The sequence below is a fragment of the Myxine glutinosa genome, chromosome 14 (assembly GCF_964187855.1).
Source record: "Myxine glutinosa chromosome 14, kmMyxGlut1.1, whole genome shotgun sequence".
NCBI lineage: Eukaryota > Metazoa > Chordata > Myxini > Myxiniformes > Myxinidae > Myxine > Myxine glutinosa.
In genome coordinates, this window is record NC_136274.1 from 19,906,639 (window position 1) to 19,933,771 (window position 27,133).

The 27,133-nt window shown below is 50.6% G+C and overlaps 1 protein-coding gene across 2 annotated transcripts in view; it reads right to left on the minus strand.

The window, feature by feature from the left end:
* LOC137439469 (phospholipid-transporting ATPase IA-like) overlaps nt 1-27,133 on the minus strand; it is a 238,304-nt gene that overhangs the window by 105,939 nt on the left and 105,232 nt on the right. The gene's annotated exons all lie outside the window — the stretch shown is intronic.

Here is a 27,133-nt window from a genome sequence, read left to right on the forward strand (position 1 = left end):
CTGGGAAATTACATTGAACTACGATCCTGTCAATTTAAAAATAAATTGGACCTTAAAGCACCGAGGAGCAGCATTATTGAACAGCAGAGGCAAAACTCCCGTGAAAGAAGAAAATGTTTGACATATTTTCTTGCAGTTGGCAGATGGCGGAGTCTGGACATTTGTCCAAAACCCTCCGGCGTACTCTCTGTGCCGAACAACCTTGAGCTTCCTCTCCCTGAAGCCGGCCATTTTGTTTTGATAATAATAATAATACGAGCATACCCTGGTGCATATCCCATTTTCAACTATGAACAGCACATGCAAACATCATCTTGGGTCTTATTTAAATGTCACAATTTCTTATTTCAAATGTAATATTATCGATAAACTTAGGTACCCACAGAAATTCCCCCACACAAAGTCCTCACCACCCACTTTCTACGCTGCAAGACCTTAACATCCTCTCCCTAAGCCTCAACTCCCCTCTCTCAACTCCCTATCCACTGTCTGCTCCCTCCCCCCCCCCCCACCCACTCTCCCACCCTAATCCCTTTTACTTGCATCATTACATTTTTTTTTTTCATTACCTCATTAAAATTAAAATGGTGCTGGGCGTAAAGTGGCAGTCAAAATGTTTATTTCACAATCTCGCAAGTTATGACCCGCAGAAACTCCTTTGAATTGCCACTCTCCAAGTGATTAGAAGTAGTCAAATTGTGTTCATAAATCATCCTAAATTAACTACATATGTATATATATATATATATGTATATATATGTGTATATATATGTATATATATATATATATATGTATATATATATATGTATATATATATATATATATATATTTATATATTGTTACGTGCTCCTCCCCAAACCCCCTGGTCACGGTGTACCTCCGAGCCCCGAGAGGAGTCACGGCAGAAAAATGTGTTATTCTGTATGTCAAAGATCAATGGTGAAGCCACACCAATTGTTACAAACAAACAAGTATTGTATTAAGATCACACAAGAATAACAGTACAACAACAATAGTAATCAATTGTACAACCAATATATATTTCCTATGATGGTACCATCAGGTTCGTACAATATAACTCACTGTGCTCCAAGTGAACGAAAAGAAGAAGATTCCCAATGTCTCTAATCCCGGCTTCAAGCCAAAGTTGATTCCGGCTTCAAGCCAAAGTCGATCCGCTCCAGCGATCGTCAGAACAATGTCCAATAATCGAGACCAGAATCCCGTTGGGTTGGCAGTTACAGTCCTGCTGCCAAAGCTGCGCAAAGGCGCCCTCCAGGCGACTGGGAAATCCAAAGGCGCCTGGGAAATCCCACCCTCGGGTATGGACGTTTCACGGCTCACAGTCGGCGAACCGCAAATTAACCTTCAAAAGCCACGTTGCACACACACACACCAGATTAACATCTGAATGCGTTGAAAATGGTTGAAGCGAGATGAAACCTTGAGCGAAGCGCAAGTCCTGCGCGAGTCAAAATGGCCGACGGCCCGCTCTCGTGGCGTAACGGCACTCTGATGATTCTCTCCGGAATCAACCACAAAACCTGTCACGCAGGTTGATCTGTCACAGCGATAACAACTCTGTCGCAGGAATCCCTTTCCTGGGAAACCCGAAGTTCACTCATGACTCTCGTTCGTCAACGTTTGCTCCATACCTCGAAGCAGCTACGCTTCTTCTCCGACTCACTCGCTCCACCTTCTTCCTCTTCTTCCTCTTCGTCGTCTGGTTCCCGATCCGGTTTCCGGTTTCTTTTAACTCTAACTTTTTCACCTTTTGAAAACAGTTCATAAGCAATAAACCTTTTGAAAACAATAATAGTACATGGAATCAAAAATATTTACAGTGGATGAAAACCACAACAACTGAAGTGACGAATCCGCAACAATATATATATATATATATATATATATATATATATATATATATATATATATATATATATATATATATATATATATATATATATATATATATATATATATATATATATATATATATATATATATATACCATGGGACCCCGCTATTTGCGGGGGATACATTCCTGGAAAATCTGTGAATTGCGAAACCGGCAAATAGCGGGGCATTGTCTCAATGGAAAGGGGGGGGGGGGGGGGGATAGGTTTCCGAGTTGCAAAAATTCGCGAGGACCAAACCGCGGATGGCGAGGCAAAATCCGCGAATGGTGAGGCAATCCAGAGAATGTCGAAGATAATCCGCGATGGTCAATGAAAGACCCAGAAATGGTGGGACAAAACCCACGAATGTCGGCGATAATCTGCTAAGGTCGATGAAAATCCACGAAGGTCGATTAAAATCCCTTGAATATATGCTGTGGTATTGTTTCAATAGGGAAAGGGGGGTGGGTTATCGGTTCCTGGCGGTTCCTGATTCATAGAGGAAATTTTTTAAAGTTTAAAATGTTTTCGACCGCAAATGCACACGATTACAATTTCACAAAAAAATACTTACAAAAAAACAAAAACGACAACACCAGGTACCATTTCCGATTTATTGAAGGAATGCGCTTACAGTTTATTAAAAGTGCATAACCATACCGTACAGTGAAAGTAAAAAAAAAACATAACACCATCATGTACCATTTAAAATTGTTATTTTACAAACACATGCAACTTTCAATTGATGATGATGATGATGATGATGATGATGATGATGATGATGATGATGATGATGAATTAAAATCCCATGAATTCCTCGAACCTCGAAGGTGAGGACACTGGAGAGGATGCTGGTGAGGACACTGGTGAGAATGCTGGTGAGGACGCTGAGAGGAAGGCAGGAGAGGGTGTTCATCAATACCTTGTTGATGTGCAGATATAGAGTTGTGGAGGTCTTGAGGTGGAGCTGAAGAAATGGGTAATGGGGAGCTGCCTGACACATTGCCCAACATTTCGATGCAGCTCTTTGTACTGGAGCAGCACATAATCCAAGCCCCTCATGAACTTAAGGTACCTCTCCACGACTGGATCAGCATCTTTCAACTTGTTGACAAGCGCCCGCATGTCATGCAGCAACTCGCCCAGGAACTGGAATGTGAGGTTGGACCTTGGCACCTCCTCCTCATCAATACCCACATCCTCCTCCTCAGAAACCTTTGGTATGGCCTCCAACTTGTCCTCGGTGAGCGGGTCTAGGGAACGGTTCAGCATCATGGTTTTCAGCATGAAGTCTCTCGTCTGCATATTGTACTCGATCCATATTCTGAGAGTCTTCTCCATCATTCCCATGTGAACATTCCGGACATGGGTGACCACATTCATACTCAATGCAGCACTCCCTGAAACTTTCTCATGAATGGTCTTCTCCTTCTTCTGTATGTAGTGAACGGTAGATTTGTTGACGCCGTAATGCCTGCCAACAGAGGCTGCACTCTCTCCTCTCGAAAGCTGGTCGAGCAGCTCCACTTTCTGGCTCAGGCACATCCTTTTCTTCTGCCTCTTGGTAGTCGACGCATCTCCGGCACTGGTCTTGCGCTTGGGAGCCATAATTGAACGATGAGCAGAGCGAGAATCAAAAACGCAGGTCAAAGCAACGGAACGAGAAGGATGCTCAAGATCCAGGACACAGTATGTATATGTAGGAATGCGAGCATTGTGGGTAGCTGCGGGAGGGGTGAATACTCTGCCCATTGTTTTTGAGGGATGTTATTGGATGCCGTATTGAGCCTATCTGCTAATTTCAATAATAGATTTAATGAAGCATTTGCATTCTATAACTCATGGGGTTGACATGTTTTCGTAGCTGATGGAACATCCCCCGAAGCGTTTTCCTTGTGTAAGATCTCTGATGATGCTTTACTGTAAATTGCAAATTGTAATCGATTTAATGAAGCACTTGAATTCTATAACTAGTGGGGTTGAATTGTTTTCGTAGCTGGCGGAACATCCCGCGAAGCTCTCGATTATAGTGCGGCTAAAATTCGGTTAGAATTCGCGGCCGCGAAAGCCATGACAACGCGAGCACACAGCAATGGATGTATAAGCAGGTCATGCTCGTGGCTTGTAGATGTTTCTTTGCATACATATGTCCAGCTGCTTTATATGGTACATGGCTGGTGAAAGATGGGTTTTATAAATATGGTATATCAAGCTAGCGGCTGCAGAAGCACGTCAAGTTCGTAGCTCGTAGATGTTTTTTTGCATACGTATATCCAGCTGCTTTCTGCATGGCTGGTAAAAGATGGGTCCCATAAATGTGTCAAGCTAACAGCTTGTGAATTTTTTTTTTCGCCCCTGAAAAACTACGAATTCGCGGAACACGGCCACGAATAGGAAAAAAAAAACGCAATTTTGCAGGGCACTTTTCTGCGAATAGAGAAACGTCACATTTTATCAACCGTGAATAGTGGAACCGCGAATAGATGGGTCCGACTGTATATATATATATATATATATATATATATATATATATATATATATATATATATATATATATATATATATATATATATTTATATATATATATATATATATATAAATATATATATATAGACAACTCTTGTATGGTGCTGTTCTCTATTGCGTTCTCATCTTGTGTAATACTGCGCATTGTTATTTGCATATTCTGTATCTATTATCTTATTCTAATATCTACCATCGCTTTCATTGTCTTGCAGATTGATTGTTCATCGTTGTTGCTAATAAACCTGCATTCAATTGATACATTCTTGTTTATGAACAATCAACTCATCTGAAGATGCCTGCTGCAGTCTGCCCCTTCCCGAGCTGTGTCTACGTTACTGACAGCACTGACAATGCCGTTGCTGCTATCCAGCTCTCCATCCACGCCATGACTCACACGTCCATTGCACCAGCCAAACCGGACAAAGTCAGCCGTCCTCGTATCCAAACCGGCGGTACCAGCGAAGATTGGCAATATTTCACCAGAAGATGGGATGGTTACAAGGCAGCGACCCAGATAATCGGCAATGATGTTCGCGTTCAACTCCTTGAATGTTGTGATGATAACCTACGACGTGACCTCCACCGCAGCAACCCACGCATTGAAATCAAGGACGAGGCAGCTATACTACAAGCCATTCGGTCCCTTGCTGTCCAAGAGGAGAATACCATGGTGTCCCGCGTAAACCTCCACAACATGCGACAGGACCGAGAAGAACCAATTCGTACCTACGCAGCCCGTCTGGCTGGTCAAGCTGAGATCTGCAAGTTTTCTGTTGTATGCTCATGCAATCCCCCTACTGATGTCAACTACACCAAGGACATGGTTCGCGATGTCCTATGTCGGGGACTCGCCGATCAAGATATACAACAGGACATTCTCGGCGATCAAAATCAGAACATGAGCTTGGAGGAAGTTCTCATTTTCGTCGAGGCCAAGGAAGCAGGGAAACGTTCCCAGAATGCCTTGCTCGATAGTGAAGGCGCTCATGGCGCAAGCCAATACAAAAACTGGAAGAACAAAAGAGCCCTGATCACTACCGACAAGCAGGCGGCCATTTGTAGTTATTGCGGCAAAACTGGTCATGGCAAACAGCCGAACATCGACCAAAGGCGTCAATTCTGCAATGCCTACGGGAAAACATGCAGTAAATGCGCCACTCGCGGCCATTTTGCACATGTCTGCCGGGGAGGCACGAAAAAGGCGGACAACAAACCTACGGACAAATCAATGGATGCTCATGATGTGGAAGAAAGCAGCCAGGTCCACGATCTCCTCTGCTCTGTCACGGAACGAGAAACGGCCATTTGGAAGCCGCAAATTAAAAGGGCCATGGCCACCTTGTCAACTCCACTACACCTCGACCACCATATATTTGACCACCTCTCTGGCTGGACCAAGAAGAAGTCTCAACCACAGCCGTACATAAAACTCATAGCACGGATCGATAAGGAATCTTATGACCATTTCGGCCAGCCACTGTCATCCCGACCAAAATCGGCCAGGCTCCAGGCCATGGCCGACACTGGCTGTCAAAGCTGCCTCACAGGACTTAATATTTTCCACAAACTCGGGCTGCTTAATGAAGACCTGTTACCTGTCAACCTGAAGATGAATGCTGTTAACAGTGGAAGGGTCCGGATTATCGGCGCCATGCTCCTACACCTGTCTGGTCGCACAGCCAATGGCGACATTATTGAAACCCGACAAATCTGCTACATCTCACCTGACACACGGAACATGTATCTCAGTCGTGAAGCATGCGTCGATCTAGGCCTCGTGTCTAGTAGCTTCCCAACCATTGGCGAATCCAACACAGTTGGTGCTGCAGTGGCAGCAGTTATCGATGCAAATTGTAACTGCCCGGAAAGATCGCTTCCCCCTACACTGCCTACATCTATCCCATTTCCGGCCACTGACGAGAACCGAGAGAGGCTGGAGAAATGGCTACTGGAGTACTACAAAAGCAGCACATTCAATGTCTGCGAACACCAGCCACTACCCCACATGGAAGGTCCGCCTCTCACACTGATGGTTGACCCCGAGGCAACACCAAAAGCGGTGCACACCCCAGTGCCTGTCCCCTTACACTGGCAGGCAGAAGTCAAGGCTGGTATCGATCGCGACATCAGGTTAGGGGTTCTGGAACCGGTGCCAATTGGTGAACCAGTGACATGGTGCAGCAGAATGGTCGTCTGTCCAAAGAAGGATGGGACCCCACGGAGGACAGTTGATCTGCAACCACTGAATGCGCACTGCACACGTGAGACCCACCACACCCAGTCACCCTTCCATCAAGCAATGGCGGTGCCACATAACACCAAAAAGACGGTAACAGACGCCTGGAATGGCTATCACAGCGTTCCAATCAGAGAATGTGACCGCCATCTGACAACGTTCATCACACCATGGGGCCGATACCGTTACTGCACCACTCCCCAAGGTTACATCGCTTCAGGTGATGGATACTCCAGACGATTTGACGAAATTGTATCGGACTTCAAAAACAAGTCCAAATGTATTGATGATACCATCATGTGGAGCGACACATTGGAAGAGAGCTTTTTTCAGACATGCAACTGGCTCGACCTGTGCGGCCGTAATGGGATTACGCAAAATCCGACGAAATTCCATTTTGGTCAGGACACGGTCGAATTCGCTGGATTCGAGATCACCATGGACAGTGTACGACCATGCCAAAGGTATCTCCAAGCGATACAGGACTTCCCCACACCAAAAACAATTACTGACATTCGCTCCTGGTTTGGGCTAGTCAATCAGGTAACATACTGCTTCAGCATGACCGAGAGGATGCGACCTTTTCGGGACCTCCTAAAACCATGCACCCCCTTCTACTGGGATGCAACACTACAATCCCTATTCGAAGAATCAAAACGACTCATCATATCTGAAGTCGCAAATGGGGTCCGGATCTTTGACAAGGAACGGACAACATGTCTCGCAACTGACTGGTCGAAGGATGGGATTGGCTTCTGGCTCCTCCAAAAACACTGCAGATGCCCTGGTGAAACCCCACAGTGCTGTCCCGATGGCTGGAAAATCACCCTTGCTGGAGGCCGCTTCACCCATGCAGCGGAGTCGCGCTATGCTCCGATAGAGGGTGAAGCTCTAGCAGTGGTGGACAGCCTGGAAAAAGTAAAGTATTTTGTGTTGGGATGCAAGAACCTGATTATTGCCGTCGATCACAAGCCCTTAATCAAGCTTCTTGGTGACAGACGATTAGAGGACATCCATAACACGCGGCTTGCCAACTTGAAAGAAAGGACCCTAGCATATCGTTTCCGAATTATCCACATCCCGGGAAAACGACACTGCGTACCAGATGCGATTTCACGACATCCGTCGGGTGCCAGACCATCGGAACGACTGCCACTGGTGGATGACATTTCCTCCATTATGGATGTGGCCACATCGTCTACACTAAGACAGCACACCTTGACTGGGCTGTGGACCACAGATGACGACACTGGCATGGAAATGGCTATTTCTATGGCAGCCATCAAGACACTCGATTCTGTGCGGTCCGTCACTTGGGACGATGTTCGGGACGAAACAGCAAGTGACACTCAGATGCTGCAGTTACTCAATTCTATTGAGCAGGGTCTACCTGCCAGTCGGGACGATTTCCCTGTGTCCATTTTGGAATACTTTCCCTTCCGTGAACACCTCTACACTATTGATGGCATAGTGGTCTACAAGGGGAGGATTATCATCCCACCGAAGCTACGGAAGCTTGTCCTTGAGAATCTTCATGCTGCTCACCAAGGAGTCACGGCTATGACCACCCGGGCCAGCAGCTCGATCTTTTGGCCTGGAATCACTCCCCAGATTCATGAGATGCGCAATCGCTGCTCACACTGCAATCGGATGGCCCCATCGCAACCAAGCGCTCCACCTACAGCCTCAGCTGAACCTGCCTACCCTTTCCAGTACGTTTGTTCAGATTACTTTCATCACAAGGGTCGGAGTTATTTGGTCACCGTTGATCGTTACTCTAATTGGCCAATCATTCAGCTAACAACTGGCGGGGCACAAGGCCTAGTGAAATGTCTGCGGTCGAACTTCGCCACTTATGGTATCCCCGACGAATTGGCATCTGACTGTGGGCCAGAATTCACGGCACATGACACCCAAGACTTCTTGCGTCGGTGGGGCGTTAACCATCGGTTGTCATCCACTGCCTTCCCACACAGCAACTGTCGTGCCGAGATCGCAGTCAAAACATCGAAAAGAATGATCACCGATAACACTGGTTCCAATGGTGAACTAGACACTGATCGGTTCCAACGTGCAATACTCCAGTACCGGAATGCACCGGATCAGGACACTAGGTTGTCTCCAGCCATGATCATCTTCAAGAGGCCAGTCAAGGACTTCATACCCATCATCCCAGGCAGATACTTGCCATCGGACACCTGGCGGGAAACACGCAACAATCGTGAGGAAGCTTTGCGCATTCGGCATGCCAGGGAGATCGAAAGACTCTCTGAACACACGACAAAACTACCTCCACTGGCCGTCGGGGACCATGTCCGGATCCAGAACCAGACCGGCCTGGAACCACGAAAATGGGACCGGACCGGAACCGTGATTGAGGTAAAACAATTCGATCAATACGTTGTCAAGGTGGATGGCTCCGGAAGAATCACTCTCCGGAATCGTAAGTTCCTGCGACGTTTTACGCCTTTCAGCATGACAACTCCCACTACGACTGGCAAAAGTGGCATGCTGCCAACCGTTATGCCAAGTGTTATGCCAATCGTACCGAAATACTTAATGTCTGGTACCCAACCCATCGCCGCTCCAAGAGTCTGTCTCAATCCTGTTACCACTCCCCAGAAGGGTGAACCCCAACATGTCATTGCGCCGGGCTTACCATCACAGACACTCCGCTCCACCACCGCGATGACACCACCCGCGAGAGTCGCTAACCAACCGCATGTGCAGACCACCGCCACACCTCCACGGTCACTGCCTATTTCTGCCCCCTTGACGGTTCGGGTGATGATGGACCAGCTGGAGGGGACTCCGGCGTCGGACAGGGCGACAGTGAACCACCCACCGGAGACTCCCACAATGGACCAAGAAATTACGAACTGCCCTCAGAGGACTCCGACGATTGATCGGGTGGTGACGGGCCGCCCGAAGCGAATTATCAAACCACCAGCCCGATTCAATTCAGAAGAATATCAATTATAAACTCATGTGATCCTTTTTCTTGGTCTCCAGTTTCGTTCTATTCTGTGTCACAATTGAACGTTTTTGGGGAAGGGAGATAGACAACTCTTGTATGGTGCTGTTCTCTATTGCGTTCTCATCTTGTGTAATACTGCGCATTGTTATTTGCATATTCTGTATCTATTATCTTATTCTAATATCTACCATCGCTTTCATTGTCTTGCAGATTGATTGTTCATCGTTGTTGCTAATAAACCTGCATTCAATTGATACATTCTTGTTTAATATATATATATAAATATATATATATATATATATATATATATATATTGTTACAGACACGGTTTTGGATGTTAGTTTACCGAGCGGTTTGGTATGACCGCGTCTGCACAGTTTACCCGATTCCACTCGAACGTTGGCCAAATCGCGCTATGCTAAATCAATTAAGGAAAGGACACAACGGCTGGGTTAGATGACACGACACCAGGGGTACAGTTCTCAAGACCTCCGGAGGAGGTTATATTATTTGTATGCAGAGCGTTGAGATTACAAGGACAAGAGGTACAGCATAGGAAGGTAGGCACTTAGACACACTTATCTTATTCCCGACAGACCACAGATAAACGGGACAAGACTGACTCACACAGGGATTGATGGCAAGGAAGGGCAGGTAGTCGCTTGACAGCACAAGGTGCACCTTGGCTCAGGGACAGGATAGCGCGGTCCAAAAGATGCAGGGAGGTATCGTCGCGCTGGAGGTGGCGTCTGGTTCTCTTCAAGCTGGGGCGCATCTGACGTCACGTCCGGTAAGTGGCTGCGTATATCCAGCGGGGAGTGACACGCCCTCGGCTCGTTAGCTCCGCCCCAGATGGAATCGGCCCACCGCTTCTTATTGGGTGCGGGGGGTTACCGGGCTCCGCCCTTGACGAAGGGCTGACAGTCAGCCCCTTCGTGGTAACCCCGTCGGAGCACAAGGGCAATGGCGGCTAACCAAGCCGGAGTGAGGACGCACACTCCCCGCGCGCTGTTGTTGTAGTTGTTGTTGTTGTTGTAGTTTCATGAGGAAGATGGGAGGAGGTATGGGGAGGTCCTAAACTCACTACTGGTGCCATACAATCACATTCTGGTGCAACGAAGAGTCAGAATTAATGGAAACGAGTCCTTAACTGACATAGACTAAGAATAACTAGCAAGATGTCCTATAGTTGTCTACGTGAGATGCGGTGAACCTCGGCACGACATTTAATGGGGGAAAAAGGGGAAGGTCGGTTCTACAGAGTGTTGTTTACAGACAATGGGACTAGGGAATGGGGGATTGGGGATAGTTGGGGAGTATTGGGGAAATAGGGGAATATTTACAAGCGGATATGGATGGAGGCCAAATCCCATATCCGCAACATTGCACCCTTCTCTACCTCGGGGCGGCCCGACCCGATAAATCTTTACCTACTTTAATGTGGCATTCAGATGTAGTTCCCTCTACTATTAACTCTACCCTGAGTGCGACAGTTTTACAGATGTTCACAAATGAGTAAATATGTCCCCCTGCGACGTTGCACCCTTCTCCTCACAGAAACACACCCACAGGATAACCGAATCGCGGAAAGAATTCTCAAACTAAACATACAGCCGGTAGGGAGCATTATTTACACAAGACTACGCTGATATTTACACTACGATCCAGGACCTGTTTTTGGAGGAACACATGCAGATGTTATGCATAGAGAGAGCACGCATGCCAGCATCGATACACCAACCCACGAGTGCTCTGTGGCCTTACGGCCTTTAATAATGTGCAGAGCACCCCATCCAAGCACCAAAAGCACCACCCCATCATGTACAGTCAGCACCATCCGGTGCACCAATAAAGTGTTCAACAATCACCGGTGGTGTCGCAGCCAGCCGATGTTCTGCCGCTGGTCTTGCCTTCATGTGGTGCACTTGGCCTTCTTGCTTCTTTAAAAATAAAGAAAGGCGCCAACCGCGTCCATTTCTTTATTGTGGCCGTCAGGGGGCCAACTAAAAGTGGTTCACCTGTATGGCATAGGCGCCACGTTGACCCATAGGTCCCTCAACGGGTGGTGCTTGCCCGCAAAAGACTGCGGTCCATGGTGGGCGGCCACAAACATTGCGGTCCATATGGTGTATCGATCCCGGCAGCAAGCAGCGAAAGTGCAGGCCCACAACTGCGGAGCCAGCACCTCTCTCTCCTCTCTCTCTGCCCCAAAGCCAGATCCTCGGAGGTGGGAGACAAAAGAAGAAGACAAGTGAGTAAGGTGGTAAGGGCGTAAAAGTGCACGCAATACAAGGTGATGCACACTGGGGGCACATGGGAACCAGGTGAGACAGGTACGTTCCTACCGTACGCCCACCCCCCCCCACCAGGTAACCTACATTGCCCCCCCCTTACCCCTTACTGTGTCCACACAACACAACACTACCCATAAACATCTACTTTACAAATCAACAAACGTCCCTACTGTCTTCCCCGTTCCTCCCATAAACCAAATTCGTCTTCTCTCCCTCCTAACCAATCAAATTTGCCATTTCCAACTCTCATCACAATTTGCCATCTCCAACTCAACATCAAAATTTGCCATCACCAATTCATCATCAGTCCCTCCTAAGGAGGGAGAGATGGAATCACCCCAATGTCTCATCCACGTCGTGATGCGTCTCACAAATCCAACCAGCAATTCTTATTTCCTGCACACAGAACAAAGAAAACACAGGTGTGGAGTCATCATCATCACCTCAGGTACGTGGCTGCGTATGGTGCGACAGGTTCATCAATCCTAACTATTTCCTAAATGACTTTAACAACTTTACATTACCCGGGGTCTTTCTCCTGCCAAACCATTGGCCCTCTTACACTATGGGTTCTAAAAACCAATTCCCATTGACCAAACTGTGGTGCTTTTCAATTTGGGGTCTCACTCCCCCGATTCATCTCTCGGTGCCCTCGTACAATTTCTGGGCTGCGACGTGTAGCTCTCCTAGCCGGTCTACCCACCTGCACACCTCCACCACTGTAGTTGCCTCCGAGCTTACCTGCTCCTTACCCTAACCTAACTACCTGGGGAAGGCCCTCTGGCGCTCTCCCCACTCGGTGCCCTCTCTGGCACTGGGCTACCCGGGTCCGTCCTCCGGATCCTCGGGCCCCACTGACACTAACGGCTCCCAGAGCCCACCTGCGGCCTCACCTGGCCGACATCCTCACAGTGGTGGAGTGCCCAACCAACTACACACACTAACAGGCTACACGCCCAGCCATTTCCACAACACTAATGCACCCATCCACAATACCATTCTGCAACCGCACCACAAATGCCAATATCCAACCACAATTTACCTATACCCTCTACCTAACACTTACACTACCCGCCCCGGGTACTCGTGAAAGGGGTCCACTCTTCCCCCATTCACACCTTCGCACCATGCACACCACTCCGTACCACTTACTCCAACTCTCTCCACACCACCTGTACTTGCACACCTGGGCTCTCACTCTTGGTGCCGCCTGCACCCTTCTCTCCCCAAGCGCATTCGCGCTGATCCACAACACTCACTACTCATACACTGCTCCACACACCTGTCCAGTTGCACACCTGTGCAATCACACCTGTTCAATCCTCACACAGCATCATCTCATCTAACTACTCCCCTCTGAAACTTGCGCTTCCCAGTCGTCCCTTTAAACTATTGCGCTCCCACGTCATTATCATCCACACTAATCTACCTGCGTCCCCACTACAGGTATCGGTCCCTAACTAAACTTAACGTTACCTAATGTCATCTTCGCTAGATCCCTATCAATATCCTAACCCACCCGGGCTAGTTTTCACTGCCATACACCCCATAAACTATAGCGCATTTGCCCCATCATGGGAAGGGTGGCAGGGATGCCACCCTTACCCACTGGGCCCATCGCTCATCAATCCCCCAGTCCTCTGGCACTAATAAGCCCCCCTTATTCAGAGGTACTGGGTCCCGCCTCGGCATCTAAAGCCGAGGCAATCCACGGGGGCGCCTGCTCGCCGGTGTAAGGCCTTATCCGGTCGGCGTGGACGATCCGAGGGAGGGCTCGTGGCCCCATTTTGATCTTAATGACCACGTCACAGATTTGCGACAGGACGACCCCTGGGCCTTGCCAGGGGGAGGTGAGTTTTGGGCACCTTCCCTTCCACCTCCGGGGATTAAAGAACCAAATCTTCATCCCCGGAGCGTATTGACTCCCCTGGCTCCGGTCGTCGTACCTGCGCTTCATCTTTTCCCCCGCCAGATGGAGTTGGCTGCGGGCGAAGGCATGGACTAGCTCCATGCCTTCCTCTAGGTGACGTGCGTACCCCTCCCTCGGCGGGTTAACCACTGTGTCTGGCACGGGACCGCATAGCAAGTCGGCGGGAGCCCGTAACTCCCGCCCATACATAAGCAACGCTGGACTGCATGCGGTGGCCCCGTGCTGGCTGGTTCGGTAGGCCATGAGCAAATAAGGGAGATGTTCGTCCCAGTCATCCTGACGGGTGGCGGTGAACAGTGCCAGTTGTTGGATTAAAGTTCGGTTGAATCTTTCCACCATCCCGTCAGATTGAGGTCTTAAAGGCGTTGTTCTGGTTTTCCGAATTGACAGGAGACTGCACACATCTTTTAGCAATTTGCTCTCAAAATTTCGTCCCTGGTCGGTGTGCAACTCCTGTGGAATCCCATGCCGGCACACAAATCCTTCCACGAAGGCCTGCGCTACCACCCCTGCTTCTTGGTTGGGGAGGGCGTAGGTCTCCGGCCACTTGGTGAAGTAGTCCATCACAACGAGGATGTACTTATTACCTAGGCGGGTGCGGGGTAGTGGGCCTAGGATATCCATGGCCACCCGCTCTAGGGGGGCCCCCACCTGGTGTAATTGAAGGGGGGCCCTCATCCTCCGTGCTGGTCCCTTTTTGGCAGTACAGGCGTCGCATCTCCGACACCAGTCCTGTATGTCGCGCCCCATATTCACCCAATAAAACCTCCGGCGTACCTGCGATGTCGTCTTTGTCCTGCCCAAATGGCCGCCGGGGCGGGTACCATGCACCTGTTGCAATATATCGGTCTTAAATTTATTTGGGACTACCACCAGCCAGGAAGTTTTATCAGAGGGAACCTCCACCCACTTGCGATACAAGATGTTATCCTTCAATTCCAGGGTCTGCCACTGAGCCCAATACGCCTTGGTCTGTGCCCCGAGGGGGGTGACCTCTTCCCCCTTAGGTCTTTGCCCCAATTTGACCCAATTGAACACTGGCCCCAGGACAGGATCCTCCTGCTGGGCCGTGCTCCATGCCAAAGTTCCGAATTCCTCATCTGCGGTTAGTGGCAAAATTGGCCCTCTCACCCGGGTTGCCCGGACAACGAGGGTCGGGTCCGAATCGCCCAATTGTTCCCTCTCCTCGTGTCTCGCACAAAATTTGCAGTTTTCCCCCAGACAAGGACGCCGAGAGAGTGCGTCCGCATTACCATGGGCCTTCCCGGCCCTATGGGCCACATCAAAATCGTACTGCTGCAACTTTTCCAACCACCTTGCAATTTGGCCCTCTGGTTCCTTGAACCGAAGGAGCCATTGCAAGGAGGAATGGTCAGTTCTAACCAAAAATTTCTGCCCGTACAAGTACGGGTGGAAATGGTTCATGGCAGCCAGCATAGCCAATAACTCTTTGCGAGTGACGCAATAATTTCTCTCGGGCCTACTTAAGGCCCGACTATAATAACCAATCACTCTCTCCACGCCCTCCTGTGTCTGAGACAAAACTGCGCCCAATCCTTCCTGGCTCGCATCCGTGTCCAGGGTAAATGCCCCGTTGCTAGTGGGGTAAGCTAGAAGGGGTGCGGATGTTAGACACCCCTTCAATTTTTGGAAGGCCTCGTGGCACTCCCGTGTCCAATTAAATCGCGTCCCCTTCTCCGTAAGCCGGTGGAGGGGACGGGCCAACTCCGCAAATTTCGCCACAAAGCGCCGGTAGTAGGAGCAGAGTCCCAAAAATCCCCGCACCTCTTTGATGGTACGTGGTGCGGGCCACTCCTCTACCGCTTTAATTTTGTCTGGGTCCGTTTTTACCCCCTCGCAACCGATGACGTGGCCTAAATAGGCCACCTCCTTGGCAAACAAGGTGCACTTGCTCGGGTTCAGCTTCAACCCTGCCTGTCTGAGGCACCCGAACACCTGGTCCAAATTAGCTACTGCCTGGGGGAACGTTTGGGCATGTACTAGGACGTCATCCAGGTACACCAGGCATGATTGCCATGGCATGCCGCCTAGTACATGCTCCATCAATCTTTCAAAGGTGGCGGGGGCGTTACACAAACCAAACGGCATCACAGTAAACTGATACAGTCCCTTACCTGTGGAAAATGCCGTTTTCTCCTTCCCTGCCCTATCCATCTCCACCTGCCAATACCCACTCTTGAGGTCCAAAGTTGAGAACCAATTTGAGCCCGCAACGGCATCGAGGGTGTCATCAATCCTTGGCAGGGGATACGAGTCCTTGAGTGTCACGTTGTTTAGCTGGCGATAGTCCACGCAGAACCGCGTGGTCCCATCCTTCTTTTTGACCAGCACAACAGGTGACATCCAAGGACTTCCCGAGGGCTCGATCACGCCTGCGTCGAGCATTTTTTCAACCTGCTCGTCAGCTTCCGCCCTCTTGCTCCAAGGGAGCCGTCGGGCGGCCTGACGAATAGGCCGGGCCTCACCGGTGTGGATCTGATGTTTCACCAGGCCCGTACGTCCAATATCCTCGGTGGACAGGGAGAAGAGGTCCAAATGGGACCCAACCAGTTTGTGCAAGGCCTCCCTCTGGGTACCTCCCAACTCTACACTACTACGATTTACCATCTCGCAAATGGGATCGGGCCAATTCCTACTTCTTATTGAAGGCTCCCCCCGGGGTCGGCTCGGCTGGACGTTCTCGCCCCTCACTGTCGCGACTTCCTCAACTGGGGTGCAGCCAGCTACCCTCGTGCCCCTTACTATAGTGCGTGGTTCTGTACTCATATTTATTACTCGGACGGCCACTACCGGTCCGTCCGTTTTTACAAGGGTGCGGCCCATGATTAAACCCGGTATGGACTGCGCTGCCACCGGTTCGACCAGGCCGCAGGACTCCTGCCACGTTGGGCGAGCTGCCCACCGGGCCGGCACTATCGCCTCGGCCCTTGGGGGGATGGTCACGGCCTCGGAAGCCTCCAGCTCCGCTCTCTCGGCCCGTGCTCACTCCCCCTAACGGCAGCTCTTCTACTCCCACCTGCAGGATCCCCCGGCACAAGTCGATTTTACAACCGCTGGCAGTCAACAAATCCAACCCTATTAAACATGGGTCGCACACCTCCGCCACCCAAACATCTATCTCCCTCCTTACCGACCCTAACTTGAGGGTCACAGAACCACGCCCTATGATCGGGGCCGTTACCCCGGTAGCAAGTTGCAAACTATAATTTTGCAGGCGCTGGATCTTATCCCAGCCACCTGCGCTCGAATCAAGGACCACAGGGCTGATGATCGTGGCGCTAGCTCCTGTGTCCACTACGGCGTCTACCCCCACGCCGGCAATTTTGCATCTGATTGTCAGGCTACCGGTTCCAATTTGGCCACAATAAATGACCTGTCGCGTCAATGAGGGCTCTCCTCCATCCTCTTCTGCCGAACACCGCCCTACGTGCCCGACACCTTCTAGTTTCCCGGGGTCTGGCGGGGGGGTGTCTGGGGTCGGCTAACCCGCTCCCCCCTGGGCGGAGTTGAGGACCTCAACCGCCGGGGATCATCCCGGCGCGTGGCTCGACAGTGCTGCGCCAGGTGACACAGACGGTTGCAAGTATAGCACCTCACCTGATAAGGTGCTTGCCTCCGGAATTCCAAATTTCCCCCCCTGTAGGTCCGAATTGGATTACCCGCTCGTGGTCCACCGCGGGCCACCTCCGGGGCCGCCTGCCATGGTCCAGGTCCCGCCAGGCGCTGGTCCACCAGCCTCCGGACCATGCCCGCCAGGTCAGGACTCACGTCGGGGGCGGGCCCCCTAAGGGGTCCGCCCTCCATCGGGGGTCCCACCTGGCGGACCGCCATTGCGAGACGCTCGCCCCCCCGGGCCAGGGGCCTCGCTGCTTCCCAACGGGCCGCAGCGTCAGCCGCCTGGCTCAGAGTCTGCGGGCGCCACATGGCGAGCTGTTGCCGGAGCTCAATATCCGGGAGGGCCTGGATAAAATGGTCCAGCGCCAGGCTTTCCCGGGAATCCGCTGCCATGCTAGCATGTGCGATCCCCACTGCGCGGCGAATGTCATGGGCAAGTTCCCCGATGGCTTCCTGGGGCTTGCGTTTTCGCAGCGCGAGCTGAGCTTTAACAAGCTCGCTCTGCTGTTCAATGCCGAATCGATTAATTAGGGCGTCGCGGAGGGCTGGCAGGGTGAGAGCACCCGCTGGTAATGCCGTCAGCACCTCCGCCGCCGCGCCGCGCAATGCGGCCACCAGGTGTACTCCACCTTCGTCCTCACCCCAACCGTTGCCCTTACACACACAGTCAAACTGCGCCAGGTACACGCGTAGATCACTCTTGCCATCATACGGCGCGAGTGGGACCTTGTGGGACCACCTCGTATGCGAGTCGTTGCCCGCCTGCCGGACCCCGTGCGTCGCCCCTTGCGGGGTCAGCGCGGGGCCGAACCGGCCGGGCCCCCACAGTACATTACCCCCAAGGGGCTCTCGTGCCTCCCCGGTCCCTCCAACAACTACCCCTGTTGGTGTCGATGCATGGGTCACACCTCCGCAACCCGCTACCCATTCCATACCACCACAACCTTGCTCACCCACACCTCGCACCTCTCGTTCCATACCCTCCGGACCAGCCATACACCTCACTCTTGGCCTCTCACGAACATCCGGGTCTATCTCGACCCCCAAGCTTATTAAATCACCTGGCGCATCATACGCACGACCATATTGGTCACCACTTACACCGGGTCCTCTTTCTCTTCGCTTCTCCTCCATCACCTGCGAATCCCTCATCCGGTTAATGAGCACATCATCACGATCCGAACACAGACTTTGGACCAATTCCTTTACCTCCTCTTTTATCTCTTTCTTATCCTCTCTCCGTCGCTTCTTAATTTCGCTCACCCCTTCTTCCACTTCTTCTAATTTCTGTTTCACCTCCTTCATCTCCTCGTGCGCCCCTTTAAGTTCTTCCTCTAACTCCACTTAATTTTTTTCTATGTGCTCCCGCACCTCCCGCTCTTTAACCTCCATCACCTCTACCACCTTGTTCATTTTCCTCGTCAAGTCCTCATGTACCGTCTGACACTCTTTTTTAATTACCCCTACGTCCTTTTTCATCTCCTTCTGTGTCGATTTTAACCCCTCTATTACCGCTGTGTTCTTCTTTACCTGTTCCCCCAACTCCTTTTGTCCCACTGTCAGTTGTTCTACTCCCAGCGTCAACTCCTCTATACCACCTTGCAATTTTACAGTCCCCTTTCTCACCTCCTTCTCCATGCGCTCCTTACAGTGCCTCACCTCCTCGCGCACTCCTCCGACCTCCTCACTCACACCTCTTCTGATCTCCTCTCCCATCACTTGCATCTCCTGCCCAGATGCCACCCTCATCTGCTCCATTTCCTCCCTGTGAGCATCCAGTTTGGTTTCTACCCCCATTCTGATCCCCTCTATCTGCTGCCCCATTTGTTTAACTTCCCTTTCCGCTTGGTCCCTCATGTCCCTCAATTTGCCTTCCATCCTGTTTTCTAACCCCTCTAACCCCTTTTGCATCCCTTCCATTTGATTCTCCTGGGCAGCCATTCTATTTTCTACCCCCATTAACCCATTCTTTACCTCTTTTATCCCGTTGTCTAACCCCTCAAATTTAGCTTCTAGCCGTTCCCCCATTTCTCCCATTTTGCCCCCCATCTCGCCCCCCATTACCCCCAATTGCTCACTCTGAGCCTCCATCCGGTTCCCCATTTGTCCCATTTTGGCTTCTAGCCTGTCCATAAGGGCCCCCATTTTTCTGCTTTCCATTTTCTCACTATCGTTTTTTTTTTGCATTTCCACCATGAATTGGGTCATGAAGGCTTGCATTTGGGTCGCGCTCATTGGTTCCGCGGCCGTGGCCCCCTCAACCACGTGCGCGAGAGCGCCATTTTGTGCGCCCGCAACCTCGTGCGCGACGACGCTATTTTGCGAATCTGCTACCCTCACTGCTTCGCTCTCCTCTTGTCCCTCAATTTGGTCCTGGATCGACCCTGCCTCCCTCTCTCCTACCGGAACCCAGCCGTCTTGGTCTGCCATAGCGCGACTTTCAAAATTCGGGTTTTTATTTTTTTTGTAAAACACAATTAAATTTCGCTGTTATAATTTCGAGCGCGTGAAACGCGCTCCGGATCGAATCCCACTTCCCGACACCAAATGTTACCCTAATGGTACAATTGGTGTTCCAAAATTTGGGCCTAACAAATTTAGTCCCAGGTCCGAATCCAACTCCTCGACACCAAATGTTACAGACGCGGTTTTGGATGTTAGTTTACCGAGCGGTTTGGTATGACCGCGTCTGCACAGTTTACCCGATTCCACTCGAACGTTGGCCAAATCGCGCTATGCTAAATCAATTAAGGAAAGGACACAACGGCTGGGTTAGATGACACGACACCAGGGGTACAGTTCTCAAGACCTCCGGAGGAGGTTATAATATTTGTATGCAGAGCGTTGAGATTACAAGGACAAGAGGTACAGCATAGGAAGGTAGGCACTTAGACACACTTATCTTATTCCCGACAGACCACAGATAAACGGGACAAGACTGACTCACACAGGGATTGATGGCAAGGAAGGGCAGGTAGTCGCTGGACAGCACAAGGTGCACCTTGGCTCAGGGACAGGATAGCGCGGTCCAAAAGATGCAGGGAGGTATCGTCGCGCTGGAGGTGGCGTCTGGTTCTCTTCAAGCTGGGGGCGCATCTGACGTCACGTCCGGTAAGTGGCTGCGTATATCCAGCGGGGAGTGACACGCCCTCGGCTCGTTAGCTCCGCCCCAGATGGAATCGGCCCGCCGCTTCTTATTGGGTGCGGGGGGTTACCGGGCTCCGCCCTTGACGAGGGGCTGACAGTCAGCCCCTTCGTGGTAACCCCGTCGGAGCACAAGGGCAATGGCGGCTAACCAAGCCGGAGTGAGGACGCACACTCCCCGCGCGCTGTTGTTGTAGTTGTTGTTGTTGTTGTAGTTTCATGAGGAAGATGGGAGGAGGTATGGGGAGGTCCTAAACTCACTACTGGTGCCATACAATCACATTCTGGTGCAACGAAGAGTCAGAATTAATGGAAACGAGTCCTTAACTGACATAGACTAAGAATAACTAGCAAGATGTCCTATAGTTGTCTACGTGAGATGCGGTGAACCTGGGCACGACATTTAATGGGGGAAAAAGGGGAAGGTCGGTTCTACAGAGTGTTGTTTACAGACAATGGGACTAGGGAATGGGGGATTGGGGATAGTTGGGGAGTATTGGGGAAATAGGGGAATATTTACAAGCGGATATGGATGGAGGCCAAATCCCATATCCGCAACAATATATATATATATATATATATATATATATACATATATATATATATATATATACATATATATATATATTGTTGCGGATATGAGGATGGCATTTTTAAAATTGTATTGTATTGGAAATGGTGATGAACATTGTTTGGATATGGCCCCTCCTGCCTCCGGAGTTGTGTAAAGATAAAAAGGGCGTCTCGGTAGTTAATTCCATAAACACCACATTGCAGGACCCGATAAAACCCTTGTTCAGTAGCTTATATCTTATTATGTGTTTTAGAGTAAGGCCTTGTCTTCCATTACAATAATACTCCATTGCACCAAGTGAAAAAGAGATAGATTCCCTTCATTCCCATTCCCAAAAACCTCCATTTCCCCTTTCGTAATGGCCAAGCCTCAATTTGCAATTACATCCCCTCCAAAGCCGCCATTGGCCACGAGGCAGGGTCGGGGAAGAAAGGCGTGCCCGCCCGTCGTCATCAAGGGCGGAGCCAGAGGGTCGCGCGACCAACCATGGCCGAGGTGAGCACACCGAGGGGCGTGGCCTAAAGGCCGGCGGCTTAATCGCCGGAGGCGTGATAAAAGCGCGCGCGCAAGGGCCGTCAGAAGAGAGTTGCAAAAAGGTCCAAGGCTGAGCTGAGCTGCGTGGTGAGGTGCAAAAGGAAAGAGCTGGGTCGTCAGAGCAGAGCTGAGTTGTGAGGTCCAAAAGCAGGGGTCATCCAGGGAAGCGCAAAAGCCTGCTATTCGTCACCTTGCTCGCCAGCGGCAGCGTCTACAGCAGCAGCAGCAGCAGTGTCCCCAGCAGCCACAATGCTCGCCAGCCATTTGGGGCCTGGACGGCGGTTTGGAGCAGGGCCGCGGAGGAACGGCAGCTGCCCAACGCGCCGATTCGTGCTGCCGAACCAATTGGACTTTCCTCTCCTTCCAGCCAATTCCTATCATCATTCCCCGTGTGAGTCGTCTTCGTTTGTTCTGTCCTGGGTATTAATTAAGCCTGTTAGATAAGCTAGTATTTTCCCTGTGTCTCTAAAAGCTTCTGTATATTATTTTATTATCTTTCCTTCTCCTTGGTTACTTTGAGCCTGTAAATAGTAATAAATAGTAATCGTATTTCAAACCTTTCTTTGCCTTCGTCTTCCTTTTCTTCACATCCGTCGTCTTAGTCTTTTCCCTCATTGAATAGCGGTGGCGCGATACGGCCAACGTTTGGGTAAATCGGGTTTAGTCGGGGAACAACTGTTCGGTCGCGGAGCCTTCGCTCGGCAAACAACATCCTTAACCGCGTACCGTAACAAATTGGTGTCCGGGAGTGAGATACGAGGCCCGAAGCAAATTTTTAAAACAGCTAGAAAAAAAAATTTGGTCAAAATTTGGAGTAGCCGAAATTTGCTTTTGTTTTACAAAAACCCGAATTTTGAAATCGCGCCATGGCTGGTCAAGGCGACGGGATGCCGGTGGGAGAGATACAGATAGACGGGGTAGAATCGACCCAGGACCTCGGGGAAATGTATATGGAGGATGTGGTTGAGGGGGTATCAGGCGCACAAAATGGCGCTCTCGCGCACGTGGTTGAGAGGGCCATGGCCGCGGAACCAATGAGCGCGGCCCAAATGCAAGCCTTCATGGCCCAATTCATGGTGGAAATGCAGGAAAAAAACGACAGTATGGACAGGCTAGAAGCCAAAATGGGACAAATGGGGAACCGGATGGAGGCTCAGAATGAGCAATTGGGGGCAATGAGGGACGAATTGGGGGGCAAAATGGGCGAAATGGGGGGTGAAATGGGGGGCAAAATGGGAGAAATGGGGGAACGGCTAGAAGCTAAATTTGAGGGGTTAGACAACGGGATTAAAGAGGTAAAGAATGGGTTAACGGGGGTGGAAAATAGAATGGCTGCCCAGGAGAATCAGTTAGAGGGGGTGAAAAATGGGTATGAGGGGCTAGAAAATAGGATGGAAGACAAATTGCGGGCAATAGGGGAGCAATCCGCCCGAGAAATTAAACAAATGGGAGAGCAGATAGAGGAGGTGAAAATCGGGGTAGAAACCAAATTGGATGCTCAGAGGGATGAATTGGGACAGATGAGGGCGGCATCTACAAAAGAGAGGGAGGAGATGAAAGAGGAGATACGACGAGGTGTAAGTGAGGAGGTCTCGGGGGTACGCGAGGAGGTAAAGCGAGGTGAAAAGCGTATAGAGAAAGAGGTGAGGAATAATACGGCTAGGTTACAAGGGGGCATAGAGGACCTGACGGAGGAGGTGGAACAGCTGACGGTGGGACAGACGGAGTTAGTGGAGCAGGTTCAAAGGAACACTGCGGTACTAGGAGGGTTAAAGGCGACACAAAAAGAAATTAAAAATGACTTAATAGCGACACAGAGGCAATGTCAGATGGTACGTGAGGGACTGACAATGAGGTTGGACGAGGTGACAGAAGTAATGGAGACGAAGGACCGAGAGGTGAGGACGCACATAGAGACGGTCAAAATAGACTTAGAGGACGAACTTGAGGAGACGCACTGGGAAATAAAAGAGGTGAAGCAAAAATTAGAGGAAGTGGAGGAAGAGGTGAGTGAAATTAAGAAGAGATGGACAGAAACTAAGAGAGAAATACAGGAGGAGGTGATGGAATATGTACAAGGTCGGTGCTCAACTCATAATTTTGTGCTCACTAACCAAATAAAGAGTTTGCAGGTGGCGAAGGAGGTGCGGAGACGAGGTGCCAAGGTGAGTGGCGATATATTCGGCAATGTATATGATGTGAGGAAAGCTTCAGTCGGCTTGGGGGTTGATTTGGATCCGGGTGTTCGTGAGAGGCCATTGGTGAAGTGTGCGACAGGTACGGTGTGCGAAGGAGGAGGTGTGCGAGAATGTCCGACTCTGGGGTGTGTGAGAAAAAAGTGCGCGCCAAGGAGTGAGTGTGCTGTCGAGAGTGAGTCGGTCGTAGCGCGTGTGCGAGGGAGCACATGGAAGCGCGTAGTGAGGAGTGTTACAGAGGATGTAGCAAGAAAGTGTACACCTGTGGTGAGTGTTACGGAGGAAGTAACGGGAGAGTGTGCGCAAGAGGATGCGCGAGAAAGGTGTGTAATGGACGGGTGCATGGGGAAAGAGTGCGCTGTCAAGAGTAAGGGAGAATGCACACCTGTGGTGAGTGTTACAGAGGGTGTAACGGGAGAGTGTGCGCAAGAGTGTGCGCAAGAGTGTGCGCGAGAAAGGTGTGTAACGGACAGGTGCATGAGGAAAGAGTGCGCTGTCGAGAGTAAGGGTGAGTGCGCTGTCAAGAGTGGTGGTGAAAGTAGTAAGAGTGACACGGAGCATGAGTTGGTTGTGACAGGTGAGAGAGGATGTACACCTGGAATGGAAGGATGCACACCTGGAATGGTAGAGCGTGTGTGGGAATGCACACTTGAGTTGGTAGTGAGGCACGTAGTTGGGTGTGCGAGTGAGAGCACACCTGTGATTGTCACAGAGGAGGTGACCGAGGAGGGGGCGCGAAGAGGTGTGTTGGTGAGGTGTGCGAACGACGAATGTGTGCAAAGGTGTTCGGTGGTCAGGTGTGTGACCAAGTCTGTGAGCGGAATGAGTGTACCTGGGTGTGTTAGAGAAGGTGCAATGACGAGGAGCATGGGAACAGCTGGATGTTTGAGCAAGGAACGGGCTGCGGGGTGTAAGCATGCAGGTGAGGCATCGACGGTAACCGGGTTAGAGGTTAGAACGACTTATAGCCGAATCGGCCCCTCGGTGCGCGTCGGGCAGCTTCGCGTGCCGCGAGGACCAGCGGGGATCCGAACCACGGTGGGTTCGAAAGGACCGCCGTACGTGATCCATGCTGGGCCGCGTTTAGAACGGCCGCGTCCGTGCTCCGCTAGGCGGAGCGGGCAGCCCGATAGGAAGGGTCGTCATGGCGACCCCTTTTTGTTGAGACGTTCCGGCAGGTCGAGATCGGGCCATGGGATGGCTCCGTGCCGAGGTGGTGCGTGGGATCTCGGCCCGGGTAAGCGTCCTTCCCTACACCGAGTGCCGGACGCATCCAGCCGCCGGCACCAAGCAACCCGCATTTATTGCTCGGCCTTACGAAGCCGAGCTTTAGAAGTGAATTGGCGCACCGAGAGGCATTAGCAAGTAGACTGTGATGATGAGGATAGTGATCTGGACCCGAAATTAGAAAAAAACAAAATTTGAAGATTGGCAAAGGATTGGCAGAGTGATGATTGGTAATGGTACAGTGATTGGCAGATGATTGGCAAATTTTTGATTTGTGGAAATTGGACGAACAAAATTTATAGTAAGAGATGCCCCATGTGAAGGGATGGCCAATCCACCATCCCTCACAGCGGGGGGCAAAGGAGCACTAGTTTTATGGGGTTTATGGCAGTGTAAGCTCGCCGAGGGAGGGTTTGGATAATGTGTAGGGCCCTAGAAGATTGACATTAGGTAACGGTAAGGTTAGGTAGCTACATTGGACAGGTAGCTGGGGACATAGAGAGGGTAGTTTGCATGATAATGACGTGGTATGTGCTTAGTTTAAAAGGAAGATGGGGAGCACTAAGTTAGCAGGGCAACAGGTAGTTGAGATGATGCCGTGTGAGTGTTGGAGGTGTATTCAAGTGTATTGAGCAGTGTGTGAGGAACAGGTGTGATTGAACAGGTGTGATTGCACAGGTGTGCAACTGAACAGGTGTGTGGAGCAGTGTTTGAGTGATGGTGATAGTGATGTGTATTGTGTTGACCAAATGGTCCAGGAAGGAAGGAGGGTGCAGGTGGCACCAGGTATGATTGCACAGGTGTGCAACAACAGGTATGAGGAACAGGTGTATGGAATAAATAGTAGTGTGGGATATATGGAGTATTGGAATGGATGGTTGTGGAGTGAGGATGGTGGAAATTGTGGAGTGGAGTGGATGGTGCGAAGGTGTGAATGGGGGAAGAGTGGACCCCCATCACGAATACCCGGGGCGGGTAGTGTAAGTGGTAGGTAGAGGGTACAGGTAAATTGTGGTTGGATATTGGCATCTGTGGTGCGGGTAAGAGAATGGTATTTGGATGGGTGCATTAGTGTTGTGGAAATGGCTGGGCGTGTAGCCTGTTAGTGTGTGTAGTTGGTTTGGGCACTCCACCACTGTGAGGATGTCGGCCAGGTGAGGCCGCAGGTGGGCTCTGGGAGCCGGTAGTTGTGGATGGGGCCCGAGGATCCGGAGGACGGACCCGTGTAGCTCAGTGCCAGAGGGCACCAAGGGGTGACAGAGCCAGGAGGGGCCTTCCCCAGTTAGTTAGGTTAGGGTGAGGAGCTAGGTAAGCTCGGGTGGCAACTGCAGTGGTGGAGGTGTGCAGGTGGGTAGACCTGCTGGGAGAGCTACACGTCTCAGCCCAGAAATTGTGCAAGGGCACCGGGAGATGAATCGGGGGAGTGAGACCCCAAATTGAGAAGCACCACAGTTTGGTCAATGGGAATTGGTTTTTAGAACCCATAGTGTAAGTTGGCCAATGGATTGGCAGGGAAAGACCCCGGGTAGTGTAAAGTGTGTTAAAGTCATTTAGAGGATAGTTAGGATTGAAGTCTCCTCGCACCATCTGCATCCACTCACCTGGGGTGACGTACCTCCACACCATGCCAGGTTGTTTTTGTTATTTTTATGTGCAAATGTTTTGGATTGTGAGACGCATCATGACGTGGGTGTGACATTGTGCTTTGTGTTCCATCTCTCCCTCCTTATGAGGATTGATGATGAATTGATGATGGCAAATTTTGAAGTAGAGGGATTGTGGGAACGAATTTGGAATAGAAGAAATATGGGTGAGACGTGACAGTAGCGACGAATTTGTAAAGGTGTAGATTTTGTAAATATGGAGTAAGGGCAAGGGTAGAGTAGGTGACAGGGGGGTGACGTACGGTAGGGACAAGCTTTCTCATTTCGCTCTCCGTACGCATTTCGCCTTGCATTGCCT